The sequence below is a fragment of the Cervus elaphus genome, chromosome 12 (genome assembly GCF_910594005.1).
Source record: "Cervus elaphus chromosome 12, mCerEla1.1, whole genome shotgun sequence".
NCBI lineage: Eukaryota > Metazoa > Chordata > Mammalia > Artiodactyla > Cervidae > Cervus > Cervus elaphus.
In genome coordinates this window covers 53,610,641-53,621,840 of record NC_057826.1, presented here as the reverse complement: position 1 = coordinate 53,621,840, position 11,200 = coordinate 53,610,641, and the positions used below count along the sequence as shown (strand labels likewise).

The 11,200-nt window shown below is 46.8% G+C and overlaps 1 long non-coding RNA gene across 3 annotated transcripts; it reads left to right on the top strand.

Annotated features, from left to right (window-relative positions):
- Nucleotides 1–4,926: 4,926 nt before the first annotated feature.
- On the top strand, nt 4,927–9,658 carry LOC122705492. Of its 3 annotated transcripts, none has more exons than XR_006344118.1 (4): nt 4,927–5,033; nt 6,011–6,107; nt 6,627–6,883; nt 9,274–9,658. It is a non-coding gene; the product is annotated as an uncharacterized LOC122705492 (long non-coding RNA). The 3 variants fall into 3 exon arrangements; XR_006344117.1 differs by lacking the exon at nt 4,927–5,033 and adding an exon at nt 5,655–5,695; XR_006344119.1 differs by lacking the exon at nt 4,927–5,033 and adding an exon at nt 5,655–5,695 and having other exon boundaries at nt 6,627–7,203.
- Nucleotides 9,659–11,200: the final 1,542 nt, after the last annotated feature.

Here is an 11,200-nt window from a genome sequence, read left to right as displayed (position 1 = left end):
CTGAGGACATTTTTCAGAGGAGGGAAAGCGAGGAATACAATGTGGAGACTGAGCTGTAATGGTTGTAAAGCCTCTCATCCCAGGCTCGGCCACCCACCACCTCCTCCACACCCTGTGCCAGCCTGCACCAGCCCCTGTGCCTGCATCTGTAAGGGAGACCTGTGTGCCCCCCGCCTCTGTGAGGATCACGGCCATCCAGGCTGGGACGTGCCCAGGCAGCGCCCAAGTGGAGGTGCTGTCTTGTTGCTATTGTCCGATTTTCAGAAGCTCTCCCAAAGCAGATTTACTTCCTTTTAAGCAGACAGTAACCTTTGTCTCTACCAGTTTCAGTATTTATATTTGAAAGAAAGAGCCACTGTATCAGAGAACAGGAAATAAGATTTGACCCACAAATGTTTCCTTTTACCAACCGCCCTGGGGAAACTTTGTGGTCAACACCCTCCCTTAAAAAGCTCACTGCGGGAGCTCTGAAATCGTCTCCCTCCATCCCTGGAGAACCTTTGTCTGCTTGGCAGGAGAATGCCTTTCCAGACCCACAGTAAAGCATTGTGAGTCAAGGGGCCCAGTGAGAGAGGGGTTGCAGCTCTGGAGGTAGGGCAGGCTGAGGGACCAGGCACATCTTAGAGCTGGAGCCGCTTCAGAAAACCCTCCCTCTGCCCACACAGAAACACCATCTACCTTGCGAGGAAGGCCATCCTCCCATGCTCCTCTACTTTGTTCCAAAATGTGTGCCCAGGGCCCAGAATATCTCCGTGGGCTGGGCCTGTCTGACCAAAGCTCCCGGGCAGGTCTGTGCCGTCCAACTGCCGCAGGAGCAGAGTATGATGCTGAGTGCTCCAATGTGGAGCCATCTGCTGTGAAATCGCCTCTCTGTCTTGGGTCAGAAAGGAGAAGAATAACCCACTCTCAGGCCCTGGAAGCGTAAAATGGCACTCCTGGGCTGGACAGGGGCATTGTCTGCTAATGAAGTCTTTAAGCCCTGCACGTGAACCCTGCCCACAGGGGCCCAGCAGCCTATGGGGCACTCTCATTTAAGGGCTGTGGAGGAGCTGGAAGTGATGGCTACATTTTAGGCACAGGAGCAGCCACCAAAGGAGAAGGCAATGGCACCCCACTCCAGTACTCTTGCCTGGAAAATCCCATGGACGGAGGTGCCTGGTGGACTGCAGTCCATGGGGTCTCGAAGAGTTGGATACGACTGAGTGACTTCACTTTCACTTTTCCCTTTCATGCATTGGAGAGGGAAATAGCAACCCACTCCAGTGTTCTTGCCTGGAGAATCCCAGGGATGGTGGAGCCTGGTGGGCTGCTGTCTATGGGGTCGCACAGAGTCGGACACGACTGAGGTAACTTAGCAGCAGCAGCGGCAGCAGCAGCCACCAAAATTCCCTGTCCTTATAGATGTTGGCCATTCCAGATCAGTGAGGTTGGCTTGTTACCCCAAAAACAGAGGCAAGGGAAGGAGCAGCAGGCTATACTTGCATTCTGGCCCCTGCTAACCCCACCCTCACCCCACTCCCACCCCACTCCAACAACACACACATTTCTTTTGCTAGGCTCAAGGATAGGGGGTGGACATCAGTGAGTTGGCATCAGAAATGTGTCAAGTGTAGAAACCACACCAGAAGGACTGGGTGTCTATTTAACATTCCAACTCCTCCAGGAAGCCTTCCTTGACTTCTCCAGAGCAGGTAGATTATTCCTTCTTGGAAACTCACACAGTATGGACAACCTGTACCATAAATGTACCCCTAGATAGGAACACAGTCTGCCTGGCCCCAAATCTCAGCTCTGTCATTGACTAGATAGATATGTGACTCTGGGCAAGTTACTTTCTCTCTACTTTGTTCTTTCACTTTTAATCTGAGAACACTGAAAATGCCCACTTGCATAAAGTCATGGCAAGTACACTACTTAAGATATACAAAGTGCTTAGAACAAGCCTTAGACAAGAGGCTGCTATTGTAATCATATATATATATATATATTTTTTTTTTTTGTGGTAAAGTATGCATAACACAGGGCTTCCCTGGTGGTTCAGCAGTAAAGAATCTGCCCGCAATGCAGGAGACCAGGGTTCAATCCCTGGGTCAGGAAGATCCCCTGGAGGAGGGCAAGGCAGCCCACTCCGTTACCCCTTCCTAGAGAATCCCATGGACAGAGGAGCCTGGCAGGCTGAGGTCCATACGATCACACAGTCGGACATGGTTGAAGCAACTAAGCAGCAACAGCAGCAGCATGCATAACATAAAATTTACCATTTTAACCATTTTTAAGTAGCTCAGTGCCATTAAATGCATTCACGTTGTTGTGCAACCACTGCCACTATCCATCTCTAGAACCTTTTCATCATCTCAAATTGAAACTGTTTCATTAAAGAATAACTCAGCACTTCCCCTTCTCCCCAACCCCTCATAACCTCTTCTACTTTCTGTCTCCAATCATAACTTTTTATATAAAGTGATATAAAGTTTTTATATAAAGTCTTATTTTCTTTATTTCACAAATAGTTATCAAATACTTACTTGGCACCTGGAACGGAAATAGAATTTGGGGACACAGTGGTCAAGAAGATTGATAAGAGTCTATGCCTTCATGGAGCCTTTACTCTAGTAGGTTGAGGCTCAGTCCAGTTCAGTCGGTCAGTCATGTCTGACTCTTTGCAACCCAATGGACTGCAGCACACCAGGCTTCCCTGTCAACCAATTCCCGGGGTTTACGCAAACTCATGTCCATTGAGTCAGTGATGCCATCCAACCATCTCATCCTCTGTTGTCCCCTTCTCATCCCACCTTCAATCTTTCCCAGCATCAGTCTTTTCAAATGAGTCAGTTCTTCACATCAGGTGGCCAAAGTATTGGAGTTTCAACTTCAGCATCAGTCCTTCCAATGAATATTCAGGACTCATATTCAGAATATGATTTCCTTTAGGATGGACTGGTTGGATCTCCTTGCAGTCCAAGAGTCTCAAGAGTCTTCTCCAACACCACAGTTCAAAAGCATCAATTCTTCAGAGCTCAGCTTTCTTTATAGTCCAATTCTCACATCCATACATGACTCCTGGAAAAACCTTAGCTTTGATTAGACAGACCTTTATTGGCAAAGTAACGTCTCTGCTTTTTAATGTGCTGTCTAGGTTGGTCATAGCTTTTCTTCCAAGGAGCAAGCGTCTTTTAATTTCAAGGCTGCAGTCACCCTCTTCATTCTTGAAGAACTATGCAAAAGGTTGAGGCTGGAAATGAGCAAATAAATACACAAGACAATCTCAGAAATGCATGCTACTGTTGAAAAGATAATTTGAACTTGGAAATAGGCAAATGAGAATACAGTACATCCTTTCAAAGCCACACATGGGTTTTCTTTAACAGTACTGCCCAAAGATCATTCAATGCTCCAGAGGACACACCCGTGTTTGATTTAACTATTTACCATTTGATCAGATTGCAGACACTGGGAGTTGGATGTTAACTTGTAGATTTCTTGCCAGTGGAATAGATTATCCCAAAGATTATGGTTTTATTATCCTGTTTGTAGCTAACTAGAAACCTAATTAGGATAAGAGAGCTCAGAAATGAACCCATGTTTATTTGTGCAATTAATCTATGGCAGAGGAGACAAGAATATACAATGGGGGAAAGACAGTCTCTTCAATAAGTGGTGGTTTCTCTTATGACTCAGATGGTAAAAAGTCTGCCTGAAATGCAGGAGATCTGGGTTCGATCCCTCGGTTGGGAAGATCCCCTGGAGACAGGAATGGCAACCCACTCCAGTATTCTTGCCTGGAGAATTTCATGAACAGAGGAGCTTGGTGGGCTACAGTCCATGGAATCACAAAGAGTCGGACACAACTAAGTGACTAACACACCCTCAATAAGTGGTGCTGGGAAAACTGGATAGCTACATGTAAAAGAATCAAACTGGACTACTTTCCCACTCCATACACAAAATTAAATTTTAAATGGATTAAAGACTTAAAGGTAAGACCTGAAACCATAAAACTTCTAGAAGAAAACATAGGCAGTACATTCTTTGACCTTGGTCTCAGCAATATATATATACATATATTTGGCTCTGTCTCCCTAGGCAAGGGAAACAAAAGCAAAAATAAACACATGAGACTACATCAAGCTAAATAGTTCTTGCACAGCAAAGGAAACTATCAACAAAACGAAAAGGCTGCCTATTGAATGAGAGAAGAAATTTGCAAACAATATGTAGGATAAGGGGCTAATATATAAAATATACCAAGAACTCCTACAATTCAATATGAACTCCCCTCCCCCCCCAAAAAAAAACCCAATTAAAAATTGGACAGAAGATCTGAAAGGAGATATTTTCGAAGAAGACAGAATGGCCAACAGGCACATGAAAAGATATTCAACAACATCTCAAACTACTCCAAGCCTGAAGCCAGCTGTTTCTTCCACCAGATTTTGTCTCCTCCCTGGCTGTGAGACTTTGGGTTCGGGAAGTGGATGCCCTGCAGAAAGGCATGGAGAGAGAGGGGCCAGCCCTGGGCTGGCTGGTAGGAACCTAGAAGGGGAGCGTCCAGCGCATCCCAAGAAGCTGCCCTGGGGCTCCGGCGCATCCCAAGAAGCTGCCCTGGGGCTCAGCGTTGGCCGTGGTCACCAGTGTGTTGGAATCAGGGGACTTGGCCGTAGTCCTGCTGTAGGACCTGTCCAGTAAAATATGAGTGATACTTTCACCTCTAAAACCCTCCAGAATTCCCTGAACACCAGCCCCCAAAACTACTCTTCAAATCCCCTTTCTTGCACAGAGGAGTCCTCATGATAGCGCTACTGAACACTGCCCTCTAGGGGAACCGTGTGTTCTGGCTGTAACCCCTCTGGGGGAAGGGATGACAGGCTTTTCCACAGAGACCCAGCCCACTCTAGTCCTCGGAGCTCCTACTGTGTGCCAGGTGCAGTCAGCTGTTGTCAGGTACTGGGAGCAGCACATGAGCTCAGGCCATGCCTGTCTTGTTCACCTTTGGGCCTCAGCACATCATATTGCCAGCACATACTGAATATTCCGTAAGTGCTTTTTAAATGAAAAAACAAGATGCAGTGTTTGGATCTTAATGAAATTAATGTGGGGACTGTCTTGTGTTACTTCAGAGCTCTGGCATGAGCAGAAGTTGTGTCTTAAATTAAGCTCAACCTAACAGGCAGCTGCGTGTACTGTTGAGCAGAGTTCTGGAGGCAGACGGCTTGGGTTCCATTCCTGGCTGTGCCACTTACCAACCCTGTGATCTCCGATAGATTACTTAACCCCTCTGAATCTAAATTTCTCTTCTGTTAAAACAGGGCTCCCTCATTGTATTGCCATGAGGGTTAAAATAATTAAAAATTGTAAAGTATTTAAGAGAGTACCTTTGCACTGTGTTAGTACATGTTTTTTTAAAAAAAAATGGGAAAACTTGCTAAAAAATGGAGTTCACAATGAACAGTCTAAGTAATAAGGTACTGAATTGTCCATAACAGAGGATGTGTTAACTCTTTAAGATAATCAATCATAACTATTATCTATTAGGCACTTAATGTCCTCCAGCACTAATGCTAAGTACTATGCACTTTTTATCCTATTTGTTTCTATCATAACACCATGAGGCTGGTATTACTGTCATTGTCTAATGCAGGAAACAGAGGCTTTGTGACAGGTTGAGATCCCTTAGCAGGGAGTTGTTGATTCTGAGGTGAGTCATGTTCAGAACTCAGGGAACACCTGGGTGCCCGAGGTCAAGTGGGGCATGGGAAACAGGAGGAAAAGGCAGGTGAGCGATCTGTGCGCTGGAGGGAACACTCCAGGATTGGCCAAAGCCCAGGGCTTGGTGATATGAAACCCTTTGTGTTGGGGCCCAAAGGCAGAGGAAGGGCAGTGGGGGCGGGGAGGCGGAGGCAGCTTTGGTAGCAATCAATCAGTTAAGTCAACCAACCCACCAAGCCAGAGACAAGCTGTGTTTGGCAACGGAGGGGAGGGAGGGGCTGACAGGTGTTTCCAAATGCCCCAGGTGCAAGACAGTGCCTCAGCCGGTTCATGAAGCTCTTCAAAGCAGGAGGTGTCCTTGCAGAGAAAGAGCTGGAAAATACTGGAGGAGGGAACAGCAGGTAGATGGGATGAAAGATGGTGGGGGGGGGGGAACGCGGGGGAGGGGGGACTTCCTCAGCAAAGTGGGGACAAGCCTTTCACAGCAGGAACAGGATGGAGGATAGGAAGGGAGAGACATACCTAAAGACAAAGAGGAAAGCTTTGCCTTTACAATTAAAAAAAAAAGTGGAGATTCAGTTTTGTCTTTATAACAAAAAAGGAGCTGAGATCCTCAAGTTTAGGTCATGAAGTCCTGAGTTTGGAGGCTTGAGAAAGGCATAGTTTGTAATAAGCCTGAGTGAGGTATCCTGGCAGAGCAACAGAAGCAAAGAAATCTTGAGACCCAGTAGGAGGAGCTGGGGAAGGAGGGCGGGAAATCAGGGGTGCTCAGCAAGACGCATTATTTATATGTAGGGGAGGTAAGAGCTAGCTCAGTCTCTCTGCTACTCAGCCCCCTGGTTCTTGCACAAGAACCCCGAGTTCTGGGCACTCTGGGAACTGTCCTATTCACCTATAAGTTATTTTTTCTCCTTGTCCAGCCACGAAAGCCACCACTCAAGAGCACATGGAGCCCTTTCAGTGGCCCCATAGGACTCCTTGGGCTTACACATCTGGCGTGCTCTCTATCCACTTCCTCTACCCCATGCCTTCTCCACACTGACTCTCAGGAAGACATCGGTGACCAAAGAGGGGCATGACTGCAGCCTCCAGTCTGTTTCCTTGGATAAAGCATTCCCCAGTTTTCTCATGGGCCGCTAAGTGGGCATCAGATGAACACCGTGACTTCGTTTTCCAGGTGGGAGAGTTGACTGTATCGGGTTCTCCATCATTTGCAAGCTGCATCAGGCTGCCAGGAGTTGTCTTGATATTGAGGCAAGAAGGGTCTGGTGCTGCGATCTGTACCTCCCTCCATCCTTCCCACACAGGATCGCTCCCATCATTGTCCTAACTGTGGGGTCCCAGGGGGTGTTGGGGCAGGGATGGCAAACATTTGAAACATACATATCATCGTGCTTTAATCTGGCGTCTGTGGCAGACACCCATAATGTGTCGTGCAGTATTTCTCAACACGGTACTCCAGGCAGCAGCACAAAACAAGTGCAATGGGAACTCCAGGTAAAATCTGTTCATTATTCCATTTGTAGGGTGGGTAGCTCCAACACCCTTCCTCCTGTGAAGTGGGATGGCTGAAGGTGAAGTTGTGAAGGCATGAGGTGTGGCTTTGCCTCTCAGCCTCCCTTCCCCTTTACTTCCAGAGCTGGGTTCTCTCCTGAAGGTCAATCTCCTCAGGGTCCTGAGGAGCTAAACAGATTATCAGGGTCATTGATTGGCCATGATGGGAGGAGCAATGGGTTCCCATCACAGCCATACCCTCTTCACTGCCTTCCTCTCCCTAAGGCTCTTCTTTTCTGTAAAGGAGACAAATGGCACCCACCTGTGAATCCTTGGCCCCAGGACTGAGGCTCAGAATTAGAAATGAGACCCTGTATGTGTAAGATTCTAAATTGAAATGATCTTTATCAGCTTAAGAAAATCTTACATTTAATCCCCAGCAACAACACTTCACATATTTTAACAGGTGCTTTGAAGGCACGGAGCTTTGCTGGTGGCTCAGACAGTAAAGAATCTGCCTGCAATGCAGGAGACCCGTGTTCAATCCCTGGGTCAGGAAGATCCCCTGGAGAAGGAAATGGCAACCCACTCCAGTGTCCTTGCCTGGAGAATTCCATGGATGGAGGAGCCTGGTGGGTTACAGACCATGGGGTCACAAACAGACCCAGCTGAGCGACTTTCACTTGGGAGCACAGCTTTTTAGTTTGAAAGGAACGATTCTGATGATGGAATTTTTAAGAATGTATTTATTGGGTCTTTGTTGTGGAATGCAAGATCTTTGGTTTTAGTTGCAGCATGAGGGATCTAGTTCCCTAACCAGGGATTGAACCCAGGCCTCCTGCATTGGGAGCTCAGCGTCTTAGCCACTGGACCACTGGAGAAGTCCTTTATGGTAGAATCTTTAACTGGCATAGATATTTGGAGGTAAGCTGTGCCTTGTGGCACCCTCAAATCTACCTCATGCTGCCGCAGAACTCACATGTATATGGTGCTTAACAGGTGATAAATAAACAGCTGATAAAGAGTTTGGCACTTTCTCTTATGAGCACTCTGTTGCTATTTTTGTGGCATCAGTATGGCTATACCAGTGAGACTTTGTAAATTTCCTACCTGGTAGATGCTGCAAATTCCTTACTTTCTCTTCCCCCTGTTTTTAATCAAGGGCTCATGATGGAAGGTAACTTGCTGGGCAGGGACCACAGTGTGTAGAAGTTCTGTCTAGGCCGAAAACGCCCAATCTGGGATCATTCACCCATCTCTGCCCCCAAGGTCAGGGAGTGCACAGCCAAGCCAAGTCAACGGGAGGGTTATTTTTAATCCCAAAGATGCAGTTTGAGAATAAACAGCCTTGGCCCTGGAGTACCTGCCAAATGAGTGTGGGCCTGGAGGTGTCAGAACATGGCCACTTCCCAGCGCCCCAGGGCGCCTCCAGAAACTAGAGCCGCACAGCCGGGCATATTTTTACACACACTGATTGCTGCGGCCTCTGAGGGCCAGCAGGTCCTATGAGGATGGGGTGGGAGCCCCATGAGCCATGACCTTTAAATCCAGTCAGGCCCTAACCCGAGATGGTGCCTGGCATCCCCGCCCCCTCCCCCAATCTCTCATTGCGCGATGCTCCCAACCCCTCCACCTGCTGCCCCATCCCTATCCCAGACTCACAGAGCTGAAGGCCACTGGTGAGTATCATCTTTCCTTCTTTTATACTTTCCTCTTCTCCCTTTATTCTCTGTAACACAAATAATTCATATTCATTGTAGAAAAAATTAGAACATTGAGATGAACAAAAAGAAAAGAAGGGACTTACCTGGCAGTCCAGTGGTTAAGACTCCCAATTTATAATGCAGAGGGCATGGGTTCAATTCCTGGTCAGGGAACTAAGTCACAGGTTGTACAGTGTGGCCAAAAAAAATTTTTTTTGTTTTAATTTAAAAAAGAAAGGAAAAATCCCTATCACCCCTTGATCCTATCCCACTGTGGATGAGGACCAGCACTTGGTAATACTTGGTGGATATTTTCCCTGACTTTTTGCTATGAATATTTTTTACACGCATTTATTTTTTTCCAAAACAGGAACTCCACCCAAGGCCTGGTACTGAGGAAACCATGACGGCTCCTCATTTAGAAGGAATGCTGACCTTCTCTCCCACTGAGGGCCACAGGCTTCGTGGCCAGGGCTTTGAGAATGTTACAGGAAAATGCAGCCCAGTGCCTATTTCATACAAGCAATTCTCCTCTCCATCCTCATCTTTCCCAGCAGGAATCATTTTGCCAGTGTCAGGTTTTGTCTGTCTAGTTAAGAAGGCAGGCTCTGGGGATTTCCCCTGTGGTCCAGCAGCAAAGACTCCAAGCTCCCAGTGCAGGGGAGTCCGAGTTCAACCCCTGGTCAAGGAACTAGATGCCGCAAGCCACAACTAAGAGTTCAAGTGTGTGCTCAGTCCTACTCTTTGCAACCCCCTGGACTGTAGCCTGCAAGAGTCCTCTGTCCATGGAATTTTCCAGGCAAGAATACTGGAGTGGGTTGTCATTTCCTACTCCAGGGGATCTTCCTGACTCAACAATAGAACCCACATCTCTTGTGTCTCCTGCATTGACAGGTACTGTGCTACCTGGGAAGCCCAAGAGTTTGAGCTTGAGTTTGAACTAAAGTTTGAACTAAAGATCCTATGTGCCATAATTAAGACCCAGTGCAGCCAAATAAATAAGTAAACATTTGAAAAGAAGAAGAAGAAAGCAGGCTCTGGAGTCAGGAAGCTTCAGTCTAAACCCTTGCTCTGCTTCTAAATAACTGTGTAAAGTTGGCCAAGTGGCTTAAATCCTCATTTATAAAACAGGGGTGAAGATAAGATACCTGTTACAGGCCTGGCATGAGAATTCAGTGAACTAATACAGGTAGAGCAACGGGAAGAGAGGCTGGTACACAGTAAGTGCACAATAAACATTAGCTCTTGTTCTGCTATAATGATTATCTTCTTAAGTTGTATGGAATACCTTCTGTTTCTGGCACTAGTCAAGCTTCCTGTATGACTTGGGGCAAATTAATTAATTGACCTCTTTCTTACTTTGTTCGATAGGTGTTCAAGGCAGTCGTGGAATGGGGAGTAATTCTGGGTACTTGGATATCAAGAGATTTAACACATTTGCATCATGGGGTCACTTTCAAGTGTTAAAAGCCATGTGGCTTTCATTGGAATTCTCACGCACATACTACTCCAGTTGTTGAAGGCTGCTTATAAGTACCTAGGGGTTCACCACTAGGTATTGTGTACCACTTTTGTGTCTGTTTAAAAACTTCCATAATAAAAATTTTATACATATATATGTATATAATATGTCCAGGGCTTCCCTGGTGGCTCAGATGGTAAAGAATCTGCCTGCAATGTGGGAGACCCAGCTTCGATCCCTGGGTCAGGAAGATCCTCCAGGGAAGAGAATGGCAACCCATTCCAGTATTCCAGTATTCTTGCCTGGAGAATTCCATGGACAGAGGAGACCGATGGGTTACAGTCCATGGGGTCGCAAAGAATTGGACATGACTGAGCCACTAACACACACACACACGCGTATATAATATATATATTCTAAAAAATCCACATCACTCTACTTTCACACTTTTTCTTCATTGTTTTAACATACTTCTTTACAATGTTAAAGAATCTTTTTTTCATTAATGAAGACAATGCAACCTTTAGAAAGGGCTTCCCCTGGGACACACAGGTGTTGACAGAAGCCGTGGCTGGTCTGTAACAGGCTCTGACTCTGGGCTGGCCATACTCAGCTGCACTGATGATGTGCAGAATTCCCAGCTGACAGGCGATGGGGACAGAGAGCAGACGCGCTCTGCTCCTGGTGCCAGGCTGCCCGGCTTCCTCTCTGCGCGTCCCAGTACTGGCTTCCAGCCCTTAGCTGGGGTCACCCTCGTCTTATCTTTGTCAATGTCCAGCACTTAGTGTACACCGCTAAAACTCTGAGAACAGAAGAGGTGGAGGTTAGAGACACC